Source organism: Crocodylus siamensis, chromosome 5 (genome assembly GCF_052110815.1).
Source record: "Crocodylus siamensis isolate JL-2025a chromosome 5, ASM5211081v1, whole genome shotgun sequence".
NCBI lineage: Eukaryota > Metazoa > Chordata > Crocodylia > Crocodylidae > Crocodylus > Crocodylus siamensis.
In genome coordinates this window covers 179,455,600-179,469,013 of record NC_143399.1, presented here as the reverse complement: position 1 = coordinate 179,469,013, position 13,414 = coordinate 179,455,600, and the positions used below count along the sequence as shown (strand labels likewise).

General features: G+C 44.3%; 1 protein-coding gene across 7 annotated transcripts in view; it reads right to left on the bottom strand.

Annotated features, from left to right (window-relative positions):
* Nucleotides 1–13,414, bottom strand: part of MLLT10 (MLLT10 histone lysine methyltransferase DOT1L cofactor) — a 260,813-nt gene that overhangs the window by 47,966 nt on the left and 199,433 nt on the right. The window lies entirely within an intron of this gene.

Below are 13,414 nucleotides of genomic sequence, written 5' to 3'. Positions count from 1 at the left end.
TGGCAAAAGTGAAAAACAGACTAGGATTTAAAAAAGCAGAAAAAACTGACACGCTCTTTCTGTCTATGAATGAAATGAAGAGGGAGAGGACAAGATCTATTACTTCAGTCTGAAGGACACCTTAAGTAACACAGGAGACTGTCACTGTCAAGAGATTTAGGTGAGAAGGAACTTACATTTCCATTACTTTGACTTAAACATATCTGAAAATTTTCCAAGGCTACCCTGAAATAGCCAATTTAATTTAATGATTCCTAATCCTCTCTTCTATAAATCATTTGGTTGTAAAAGTGATTTTTTTTAATAAAAGTTTACATACCCAAACAAAATATAATCTCTTTTTTTTTTGATAAATTATGCTGTTTTGCATGTTTAAATTCCAGTTCCCATCCTTAAACAGCTGCTTGTTATAAAAATCATGAGCAAGGGTTAATTCTAGTAAACAGATCAAGCAAATAAATTCACAACTTTGTAATATATTAAAGTAGTTAAGAATCTAAAATTAAGAAATATAATTGCTTAAATAAATGTATACAGGTACAGTGTACCCACAGAATAAAAAGGTATCAAGTCTAACAAGAAGGCTCTATTTGGTTGTAAATCTATATGTTTTAATCCTAATAAATAAGAATGCAGATCTTTAGAAAATAACTTAAATACAATTAGAAAAGTTGATTAAAATCAACAATTAAAAACCAATGTTTTCCAATTAATTATTCAAATCAGGATTTAAATACCTGATTTAAATCAACCTACTCTGACAGTTGATTATGTTAATGTTTTATCCAGGCTCAAGCTTTAATAGTTTGAACAGGAAGAGTCCACACACCGATGATAAACTACTGTTTCTGTCTATCTACACATGAATTATAAGTCCTACAAATCATGTGGACCCAGGATTGTGCAGAAGACACCCCTCAGGCATACAAAAAGTGGGCACTAAGACACAAGCGGTAGTGTGCCTTTCTTCTTTCCTGATCACTCCATGTGGCCTTGGGGAAGAACTGCAACATACCTTCTTCTTTACTTTATTTTTTTAAAGCAAAGACCTTCAGATACATTCAGAGAACTTTCTACAGTTTTGACTCGACTTTCTCTGCCCTAGGCTGATTGGCTGTTTGCTCCAGCCCTCCCACTCTTAAGTAACTAGTTCATTACAAAGCAAAACCAAAGGAGGAGTTGGTATTGTGGCAGTTTCCACCCAAATGTTTACTGCTTAGAGCACTGGCCCAGGAAAGATTCCTGAGCTATATAACCTCCTCACCCTGCAGGGACTAAAATTCACAGCTGTCACTTCATGAACCATGCTCTAACCACCAGGTTGTGGGCTAGCTGTATGGGAGCCCCTTCTACATCTCCAGTTGAAGCTGACCTGGTAGTCAACCATGAAGCAAGATTCAAGGAGCCGAAGAAGGATGAGGGAGCCTGACTCTATACAGCCCAGTGAAGTGGTATGAGAGACCTAACTTCAGGTCCCTACTACCAGGATTCGTTCTGCTTTTTAACCAATGACAGTTTATTTAACGTGGGGTGTATAAACAGGCCTGGCAGCAGAGAATAAAACTGCAAGCAGACTGTTAATGCATATGGAGTAACAAACTTTAATTTTATTAAAACACCAGTAATAGTTTAATTTGCCAAAGAAGCAAGAGTAGGCTTTATAACAAAGTAAAGCTTCCCTACTTGTTGATGATGCAAAATATGAAAGGGAGATGGCCTCTCTCCCAGTATATTGTTACAGCCTTAAAAGAGCCCGAGCGTGATATCTTTACATTTACTATTGCCTTACTCCCTGAGAAGTCCCAGTGACTCCACTGGGACTAGCTGTACAGTAAGTTACTTTTTCATGAGAGTGACGGAAGGAAATTTGGCTCCTAATTTGCAGATCAACCCTTGAGTTACACAGCATTTCAAACACAACTGTAGGAAATCCATATGAAAACGGTCTTTGTTAATTAAAAAAAATACCTAAAAACATCTGGAACACATTAAACCACCATGCTGTTTGTTGGGGGGCATCAGCAGATGGTAATAATGAAGGACCTGGAAAAAAATAAGCATAAAAACCATGGGGATTGGAGGAGAATGCTAAAATAGGTGAAAAAGCAGACACAACACATACAAGCCAAAATTTATGGAAAGCTAAACATCACTGGGTTTTGTGACAAAGATTAAATTTCCACATATATGTAAGTTTCTAATACAGGGAGTCATCTTGAGAGAAGGTGTAAAAGCTTATAAATTGACTTCTTGCACATACATAATTGTTTAACTACTGAGGAACACTGCATGGAAGCACAAAATGCAAAACTTTGTTCAAAAAGTTATTATTAGTAGTTATTCATCAAAACAACACAACACAAAAGTTTGACTGCTTCCACAGTTGCTAAACATGGCTTCGTATGTTACAGTTAGTTCAAAAAGACCTCTGAGAAAGGGCTAGAAGTGGCCTTATTTTTGCATTAGCTATGCTATTGGAGCAAGATTTTATAGAAGCAATGGCAAGAATGTGCCTCAGAAGTGCCTACATAAAGCAAAGTTGGTTACATGGGTCAACTGGCAAGTTTGTAACACTGTGAAAGTAACAAAAACGAGCTATGCCAGATGTTAAACCTCTACTCTCTTTCCTAACCATCAGCAGTGCATTTGTAATCAAGATACCTAACTACTGCCCACAAGAAATAATAAGTTTAAGAATGATGTTGATCAAAACAATTATATTCAAATAAGAAGCTGATGCAATGTGATCATGCAACAATTTGAAACTGCTGTATAATGCAGCAATTATTGTGAACCATTAAAATGATAGGCAGGTCAAGCTGATGCTCATGCTGTTCATAGAATCACAGAAAATTAGGATTGGAAGGGACCTCAGGAGGTCATCTAGTTTAACCCTCAAAGCAGGAACATCCCCAATCATATCATCTCATCCAAGGCTCTGTTTAGCTGGGGCTTAAAAACATCCAAGAATGGAGAGATTCCGCAACCTCTCTGGGTAACCTGTTCCAATGCTTTACTACCCTCCTACTAAGAAAGTTTTTCCTAATATCTAAGCTAAACTTCTTTTGCTATAACTTGAGACCATTGTTCCTTGTACCATCATTTGCCATCACTGATTTGCTCAGGGGTGGGCAAAATGTGACCCAGGGGCTGGGTGTGGCCCACCAGGCCATTCTATCCAGCCCACAGGGCCCCTAAAAAATTTAGAAAATGAATATTTATCTGCCCTGGGCTGCCTGTCATGTGGCTCCCGATGGCTTGCCAAAACTCAGTAAGTGGCCCTTTCCCCAAAATAATTGCCTGCCCCTGGTCTAGCTCTATCCTTTTTGCAACTACCCTTCAGGTAGCTGAAGGCTGCTATTAAGTCCCCATTCAGTCTTCTCTTTTCCAGTTCCCTCAGCCTCTCCTCAAATGTCATTGAGCCAGTTTTCTATCCACCTTAAAATCCATTCATCCAACCCATATTTTCTTAGTTTGCTTGGGAGAATGCAGTGGTAAACTATATAAAAGCCTTGCTACAGTAAAGATATATCACATCCACTGCTCTCTCCACAGCCATAGAAGGTTGGTCAGGTATGACTTGCCCTTGGTGCATTCATGCTGACTGTTCCTAATCACCTTTTTTTCCAAGTGCTTAGAAATAGATTCCTTGAGGAATCCATGATCTTTCCAGGGACTGAGGTGAGGCTGACCAGTCTGCAGTTCCCCAGATCCTCCTTCTTACCTTTCTTAAACATGTACCCTTTTCCAATAATCTGGGACCTCTCCCAATCACCATGAGTTTTCAAAGATAATGGCCAATGGCGCTGAAATCATGCTGACCAATTCCCTCAGCACCACTGGGTGCATCGCATCTGGCCCCATGGACGTGTACACATCCAACTTTTCTAAATAGTCTCTAACATGTTTTTTTCCCAATGTTGGTTGGTCTCCATCTCCCCAGACTGTGCTGCGAGGTGCTGTAGTCTAGGAGCTGACCTTGCCTGTGAAGACTAAAGTAAAAAAAGGCATTGAGCACTTCAGCCTTTTCTGCATCATCTGTCATTAGGCTGCCTCCCCCATTTAGTAAAGGACCAACTCTTTCCCTGATCTTTCTCTTGTTGCTGACATACTTCTAGAAACTCTTCTTGTTATCCTACCCTTGCTAAGTGCAACTCCAATTGTTCTTTGGCCTTCTGGATTTCATGCCTGCATGCCCAAGCAAGATGCTTATACTCCTCCCTAGTCATTTGTCCAAGTTTACACTTCTTGTAAACTTGTTGCCCCACACTAGTCATCATAGCATTATAGAAAAACAGGAGTGAAAGGAACCTTATGATTTCACCTAATCCAGCCCTGTGCTAACCTGCTCTTAAAACTTTCCCAGAGTGGATATTCGAGAAAACTCTCTAGGTGGCCTGTTCCAATGCTCATAGCAAGGATGTTCATCCTAATCTCTAGCATAAAACTTTCTCTACAGTTTGAAGCCATTGCTCCTACCCTTGTCCCCTATGACCACAGGGAATAGATTATCCCCATCCTATTTATAATCACCCTTCAGGCATTTGAAGATGGTTAGCAAATCCCAACCCCCTCCCCTATACTTTTCAGAATAAACATTCAATCCTTGTTCTTTCAGCCTTTCTTCAAGGCATTTTCAAGGCCTTGAATCATTTTTGTTGCTCTGAACTAGACTCTGTTCACATCTGTCTTAAAGTGGAGGACCCAAAACTGAACAGAATACTCTAGCTAAGGCCTTACCAGTGCTAAGCACAGCAGAAGAATCGCTTCCCTTGACTTGCAACTGACACTCCTGTTAATGCAATCCAAGATGCTGTTGGTTTGTTTTTGTTTTTTTTTGGGGGGGGGGGGGGGGAAGGGGGGGGAGGGTTTGCAACAAGAGCACATTGTGGGCTCATATTCAGGTTATGATCCACTGTAACCCCCAGATTCTTCTCTGTAATACCACACCCTAGTCAATCAATCCTCAATCTGTACTTGTGCATGCAATTATCTTATCCCAAATGCAGGGTGGAACTGGCTGAGAATATGAAGGTGGAAGATGACTTGGGTGACAATGACCATGAAATGATATGAGTTCAAGATCCTAAGGGAAGGAAAAAAGGATAGCAGCAGAACAAAGACACTTGACTTAAAAATAGCAAACTTTAAAACAGACATGGACAGATTAGAAAGAGTCCTGTCAGCTCCAGGGTCTCTGGGCCCCTGCTGCATGTGAGGTGCAGTCAGGTCTCAAAACGCTGTCAGATGCAGGGAATCTCAGTCTGGTCTGCATGTGGTCCCTATGGCTGGAAGCCCCTTCAAAGGAGGCAAAGGGGGCTCCCAGCCATGGGGGCCTGCTTCTTGCTGCTGCAAGGAGAGCCCAGGATTGGGTCCCCCCTATACTGGCCATAAGGCGCGATTGGACCTAATGCACAATCCCGCGATCGCGCTTCCTGCCATGTATGTATGGCATGGCAGGAGGTGTGACTGTGTGGATCACACATTAGATCCAATCATGCCTTTACCTGCACATTCAGGTAAGGGCTAAGATGCAAATCTACCTTGCCTTCTATTGTACTAGGACTTCTCATTTTTTCTGCATAAAAATTCCCCATACTTTTCACATTATTTCAGATAACTGATTATACTAAGTTCTCCCTGAGAACTAAGGCTGACACACTTTTACTTCCTCTTACTAGGTTTTTATCCAAAGTCCTTCATTCTTAACAGATCTCTGTAATGCTATTCTGCATGTCAAAAAGATATGCCTATATTTAAAAGCTTGAATTATTTACTGCATTTATTTCAAAAGACATTTCTGATTTTACAATTTCAATCAAAAGCGCAGTTTGAAAAATTTCAAACTCTTGCTGATGAGTAAGGCAAGAGTAAGCTATTTTGGAGATACCTTTCACATACACTAGATTGACAGTGCATTTTATAGGTACTCTCATGTCATTTTATGACATGAGTAGTCTTTGGAAGATCAAGACAGACAACTTTACAGACAGGTGAATATAATCATTGCACTCAACATCATTATTCCTACCCCAAGATGATACTTTGAGTATTTGCAATAATTCTGTAGTGGAATTACCAGTAATGAAGGATAATCCTGCTACTTAAATAATGAAGGATGTTGATGAGCTCAAAAATTTCTGTTTTTTAGAAAAAATGCATATGGTTTCTATGCTTTTATCTCACATTGCAACATCTTTCAAAATACACTGATTGTATCACAATGTACACATTGAAAATATATTTGTACATGTATCGAATGTATGGAATATGGGAAATTAAGACTACACTTTGACAATAGTTGTCTCTAAAATTACAATTAAATATTAAACACACCATAAGTAGTAAGTCAATTACACATTTAACAAATATTTTAGACTACATCCCTGTTAGTATACCTACTGTTTTACCACTGTAGTAACAGGAGAGGGGATGTTCACAATTAACTTAGGAAACAAAAATTGTTTGTGGAAGGAGAGTGGGCACCCAGCATCACATGAAAGTAGCAGAAGATTATTCAAGCATTATTTTGGATGAACATATCTAGAAAGTATAAGTTGACTGACACTCACTCTAATCAACTCTTAGGCTAGGGACAGAAGTTACACACAAACCAGTTTAAGTGATCAGAAACTGGTTTAAACCTGTAACAACAGAAATCCAGTGCATATAAGCCAGCTTCAAAATGGCTGAAACTCGCTTAAGATAAACCTGGTTAAATATAGCATCAGACTTAACTAAGTCAAACCAGTTTATGAAACTTCTGGCCCAGACCCCTTCCTGGTTCAAGTTAAATCAGAGTCCCCCAGCATGCTTTGCAGCCCTGGACTGGGATGGGTTGTCTACTTCAGAGAGCAGGGCTGTCCCTGCACCTGTTTCCTAGCTGAAGCAGTGAGGGCTGGCTCACTGGCTGGCTCCCTCCTCCCCCCCCAGCCCTGGAAAACCCCTGCTAGGGTCTGGGGCCAGGGCCAGGGGTTAAACTTCCTTCCCCCCCCCCCCAAGTACAGAGCTGCCCTGACCTGCTAAAACCTTACTGCTGGCTGCAAATGTGGACTACAAATCCCAGAGGCACCTGGAAGCAGGAAGAGAAAGTGATGAGCAACCCTGCAAAGTCCTGCTCCTGTGAATCTGGACTGCAGATTCCAGAGACCTCAGAGGCAGCAGGAAGAAGCAGTGAATACACAGCCCATACTGGACAGGTGCCAGACAGCCATGCTCTAGCACCCCCCAGCTTCTGGCCTGAGCCACTGCAGACATGTGGCTGCATTTCCCAAATCACAAGCAAATGTCAGTTCATTTGCATATTTATTCCATTTTTACAGCTTAAACTAACCTGCAGACTGAATCAAGCTTTGGGCTTTTTAACTGTCTGCACTTAGCCTTAATGAACATTTTAACTGATTTCAGAATTATATATTATTATTATTATTATAGTATAAGTTCTGTCTCAGTCATACAGTTGCTGCTGGCAAAGATTTTTTTATGCTGGAACATGGACAAAACTTTTCGAAGGACAAATTGAATCAAACACTAAAAATAAATAAATAATAAAACCCTACCATAAAAATCAAAGACAGAACAATTACCTTTAAGACAATTACATCAGCCATTGTAATTTATTTTAATACAAGTCTACAGCTTGAAAATTGGGAAGATCTCATTTCATTGTGTGACAAGGAATTTGTTTTTGTTGCAGGTTTTTTGTGCTACCCTATGGACAAAGGAGGCAGGATGTCACTTCAGATATAGGAATAAAGAATTTCCCAAAACATTCTCCCCAAGAACACTGATTTGAGAAAGGAAGATCCTGCAACAAAATTATAATCTTCAAAACAACTACATATCAAGTCCCTTAACTGTTAACAATTTAACAAATAACACCAACAAAAACAATTCTAAGATATCCTGGGGGAAACCGGACTGAGGGTGAAAGAGCTACAGGTCATTTATCTCAAGGACCCAGAAAATCTCCACTCCTATAATACTTAAACAAATTATTGTCAGTATTGGATATCCACATGAATAAAAATAACTAGGCTTTCTGAAAATATAAGGGTTTTGCTGCTTCATAAAGGTCCAATGTGTAAGAACTGCAGAACTGACACCTCAAAACCTCATGATCCCAGCTGGACAGAAGGTCTTTAGGAGTGCTCAGAAAACAAATGCAATTCTCCAAGTGAGAAAATTAGAAATGATCTGTATCAATACAGATAGTGTCTGATACCATTACATTTAGCCATCCCCATTAGCCAAGAATAGTATTTTGAACTTGATCCTGCGCCCACTGAAATTTACAATAAAGCCCCCACTGACTTCCACAGTGCAGAACCAGGCCATTGTTGAGGCACTGCAGAAAAACAAGCTCTCTTAACAATGAATGAATCCTTCCACCACACTGGACTTACTGGACTTACAAGCTGGAAGCAACTGGATCAAAAAAATCAGATCAGTATTGGCCAATATGCCTCCTTAAATATTGGGTATCAGTACTGGCCCCAAAAATCTCTATCGGTGCACCCCTACTAATAACCAATCTAAATTTCTTTTACTGCAATTTAAGATCACAGCTCTTTGTCTTGTCCTCTGTAGCTACAGAGAATGGTCTACCTCCATTCTCTGTATAACCAATCCTTCAGGTGTTTAAAAAATATTATCAAATCCCCCTTCAGTCTTGCCTTGTCCAAACTAATCCTAGTTCTTTCAGCCTTTCCTCAAAAATCATGCTTCCTAAACTACTAATAATTTTTGTTACTCTCTACTGGACTCCTAATTCCTCCATGTCTTTCTTGAAGAGTGATGCACAAAACCAGACACGGTACTCCGCCTCATCAAAGCAGAATAGAGGGGAAGAATGACTTCCTTTAACTTTCAAGTGATGTTCTTACTAAAATAACCTAGAATGTTGGGGGGGGGGGTGTTTCAAAAAGAACACTGTTGGTTCATATTCAGTTTACAATCTACTATGTGCCCTACATCCTTTTCTGCAGTACTTCTCAGTGGGGGTGTCTACATGTGCACATTTCATGTACATCATCCCAATGTAAGGCACATTAAGGGCATGCGTCTACATGTGCACACCATTAAAAAGGTGATTTTAGGCTATTCAAGCATAAAGCAGGTATCAAATTTACGTGCAAATAGCTAAGTTGTGTTACTGAACATGTACACACACTAATGTGCACTAACGCGGTGTGTGTCCATTGACTTGGAACTAACTTTAGTCCCAAGTCGGTCCACATACCCACATTAATGCACCTTAGCACATGCATGTGTAAACATACACCTAAATCACCTTAATGAGCATTGGGCTAATTTCACAGATTTCACAAACATTAGGGCTAGAAGGAACCTCGCAAGATCATCGGGTCCAGCCCCCCTGCCCAAGGGGCAGGAAGTCAGCTGGGGACACATTACCCCAGCAAGATAAGCACCCAAGCATTTATTAAAAGTATTCAGGGTAGGTGCTTCCAGAGGCTCAGACAGCAAAGAAGTTTTTCCTTATGCCCAGTCTAAAATGGTCTTTCAGGAGTTTGTGACCGTTAGACCTTGTCTTCCTTTGGAATGCCCTGGTGAACAGAATTTTTTACATGTGCATTAAGTTCAGGCACATACAAAAGCATGTGTAGACACACCCAGTATATTCTTGAGAATAGCCTTTCCTTTAAATTGCTCCACTTTACCAAAATAAATCTATGAGATACTTCTATGAAGGCCTGTTTAAGGTCCATGTGAGTTGTATGAAAACTGTGATCCATTAGCATCAATTTATGATTAGATCACTGCAACATGCTCTACATCTGGAACATAAAGATGGAACAGGTTCATTACACGTCTCTCAATGTGACTATGATATCCATGATCTAGACCAAGGTGGGCAAAATATGGCCTGTGGGCCAGATCTGGCCCGTGAGGCCATTCTATCGGGCCTGTGAAGCCCCTAAACCATTTAGAAAATTAATATTTATCTGCCCTTGGTTCCTGTCAAAAATATCAGGAGCCAAGGGCAGTAGGACCCAGGGGAAGCCCGGTGGGCTCCCACAACAGCAGGGCCTGCCCAGCCCCACTCCCCTGAGACCACATGGCTGCCCCGAGCTGGAACCACAGCTAAGGGGGAAGTGGGGAGCAGGGCAGAGGGGGACCCCAGGCAGGGAAGGACCCTAGGGAAAAGCTGAGTGAGGGTGGGGGGAAAGTGGCCCCTTGCCCATCCCGTGCCTGGCACCCTGCGCTGCAGCCGCTTGAAACCTACCTGGGGCTGCCTGCGTCTGCTCTGGACAGCCCCACGCGGGCTGCGAGTGGCTGCAGCAGGGAGTGCCAGCTATAGGGTGAGGGCAGGGCTGCTTCCCCCACCCCCCACACACTCAGCTTTTCCCCAGGCTCCTTCCCGGTGCAGAGCAAAGCAGCCCCTCGCCTACCCCGTGTCCAGTGCTTCCTGCTGTAGCCCATGCAAGGCTGTCCAGAGCAGGCACAGGCAGCCCCACATGGGTTGCAAGTGGCTGTAGCGTGGGGTGCCAGGCACAGGGTGGGCAAGGGGCCACTTTCCCCCACCGTGCTCAGCATCCGCTCCTAACCTGGCCCCACTGTCAGCCTGGGCCCCGTGCTGGCTCCAGGCTCGCCCATCAGGGCTGCGTGCAGTGACAGCAGCTGCAGCCCCCCCTACTTGCCACACTGGGCAGTGTTTGCCACTGCCACCTCTGGGCTGCCCAGAGCGCAAGCTCCAGGTGGGCAGCAGCTGCTGCTGCTGTGTGCAGCCCCGATGGGCTAAGCCAGAGCTGGCACGGGGCCCAGGCTGGCAGTGGGGCTGGGTTACAAGTTGGTGCTGTGCGCAGGGAAAAGCGGCCCCTTGCTCGCCCCATGTCCAGTGCCCCACACTATAGCCACTCGCAGTCTGCGTGGGGCTGCCTGTAGCTGCTCCAGACAGCCCCATGTAGGCTGTGAGCAGCTGCAGCAGGGAGTGTCAGCCACAGGGCAGGCAAGGGGCTGCTTTTTCCCATGCTCACCACCAGTTTCTTCCCTGCTGGTGAGCAGGTGGTCAGGGCTGCGCGCTGCCCCTCGCCTGTACCGCGGGGCTGGGGGGCACTGGGAGTGAGTGGACGGGGAGCTAGCCATAGTACGGGGCCTGCACCAGTATTCCAGGGCCAGTGGTAGCGGGGCCCAGAGCAGAGCGGCAGAAGTACAGGGTACAAGGCCAGCAGGGGCTCTATGGAGCCAGGCCAGCTCCCCGCTCTCCCTGCTGGTGCAGCCCAGCCCAGCTCCACATACCCCTGCCAGCCTGTGCCCCCACTTTGGGCCCCACCAGTACTGGCCCTGGGTCATTGGTCCCAAGACATTGGGACACTGGTCCCAAGATGGTGACCAGGGGACAGGCACCTGTCAAGGGACGGGGATACCCATGCCACCCTCGATGGCCTGCCAAAACTGGGTAAAGTGACCCTCTGCCCAAAATAATTGCCCGCTCCTGATCTAGACCAAGGGTGCTCAACACCCAGCTCCAAGCCAGGTCTGCCCCTTGAGTCCAAAATGGCAATGTGGAAGCAGTAGCAGCATTAATTGCCACTGCTCTGCTACAAAATGTCTGGACCCATAGAGAGCCTTGCAGGACAGATAACACGGCCCTGCACATTAGATTGAACACAAAGGGTTAGTTGCAGAGATAAGTCAGTGAGGGGCCCAACCCAAGGGTGTAGGGATGGACCAAGCCAGCGCAGGGCCCTATCCAGGCAAACTGGGCTAAGGGTATTGATGGAATTGAATCATCATGGCAGCAGGTGACCAGTGGCATCCCATAGGGCTCAGTGCTTGAACCAGTGCTCTTCAACATGTTCACTGATGATTTGCATTTGGGTATGAAAAGCAAACGGGCAAAGTTCACTAATGACACCAAACTATGGGGAAGCATGGTCACGCTCTAAGACAGACCAGCAATACAGGCCGACCTGGACAGGCTTGTGAGGTGGGCAGACTTCAACTGAATGTTGTTTAATGCAGAACAATGTAAAGTGCTCCACCTGGGGAGAAATAATCCACAACACACTTACAGGCTCGGTAGTGCTATGCTTGCCAGCACCACAACTGAACGAGACCTAGGTGTCATGACTGACAACAAAATGAACATGAGCCACCAACGCAATGCCGTAGCTGGCAGAGCTAATCAAACACTGGCATGCATCCACCAAGACATCTTGAGCAGGACAAAGGATGTCATCCTCCTGCTCTACTTGGCCTTGGTGAGACCACAACAGGAGTACTGCATCCAGTACTGGGTGCCGCACACCAAGAAGGATGCGGAGAAACTGGAGAGAATCCAAAGGAGGGCCACATGCATGATTAGAGGCCTAAAGACTAGGTCACATGAGAAGAAGCTAAAAGAGTTGGGCCTGTTCAGCCTGGACAGAGGACAAGACTCAGAGGGGACCTGGTGGCAGCCTACAAGTATATCAGGGACATACATTAGGGACATACATTAGGGCTTGGGGGAACATCTATTCACCAAGGCCCCCACAAGGGAGGACAAGAAATAATGGGCACAAACTGATTGAAGATCGCTTCAGGCTCGACATAAGGAAAAACTTCTTTATAAGTCAAGTGCCAAGGGTTTGGAACAGGCTCCCCCCAGAGGTGGTACAGTCGCCCACCCTGGTGTGGTGATCTTCAAGAGGTGTCTTGTTGCCCATCTTGCTGGGGTCATCTGATCCCAGTGGTCATTCCTGTCCAAGTGCAGGGGGGCTGGACCTGATGATCTGTAAGGTACCTTCCAATCCCTAACAACTATGAAACTATCCCATCCACAGGGCCAAGTGGTCTAGAACAGCTATTCCTTTAAGTGTAGAATTTAAGCTGTTGGTTCTGACCCACAGAGCCCTAAATAGCTTGAGAGCTATCTATCTGGCATCCCTTCCCTCAGAACACACATCTCAGTGCCATAGTTTTGAGCAAAGAAAGCTGGGTCCATCTTAAGGTATGGCCACACATGTACTTGTAGCCATTTCAAAAGGGGAGCGAGAGCTGCTGCGTGGCTGTGCACATCAGCTGTTACTGTTATGTCTACATGATCCTGTAGCAACATAAAATAGCTAAAATTCCATCACTTTACGCCTGTATTAAGCCAAAGTTGGAGCAGCTTTGCTACACAAACTGCTGCAGAATCATGCAGATATAGTAGTTGTGTCATAGCAGTTTCTTCTGATATATTTTGATAGGGAAGTAATTGGTATGACTATGTACGCCAGGGGTAGGCAACGTTTTTTGGCCGGAGTGCCAAAAAACCCACAATGACTACCTTAGAAGGTGCTGGAGTGCCAACATGTCAGAGCCTGGAGCAGCTGTTTGCAGCCTCCTGGCTGCAGCTGGCCCACGGAGTTCTGTCTGCTTGCAGCCTCCCAGTTGCCTGCTGGGAGCAACCTGGGCTCCATGGCTG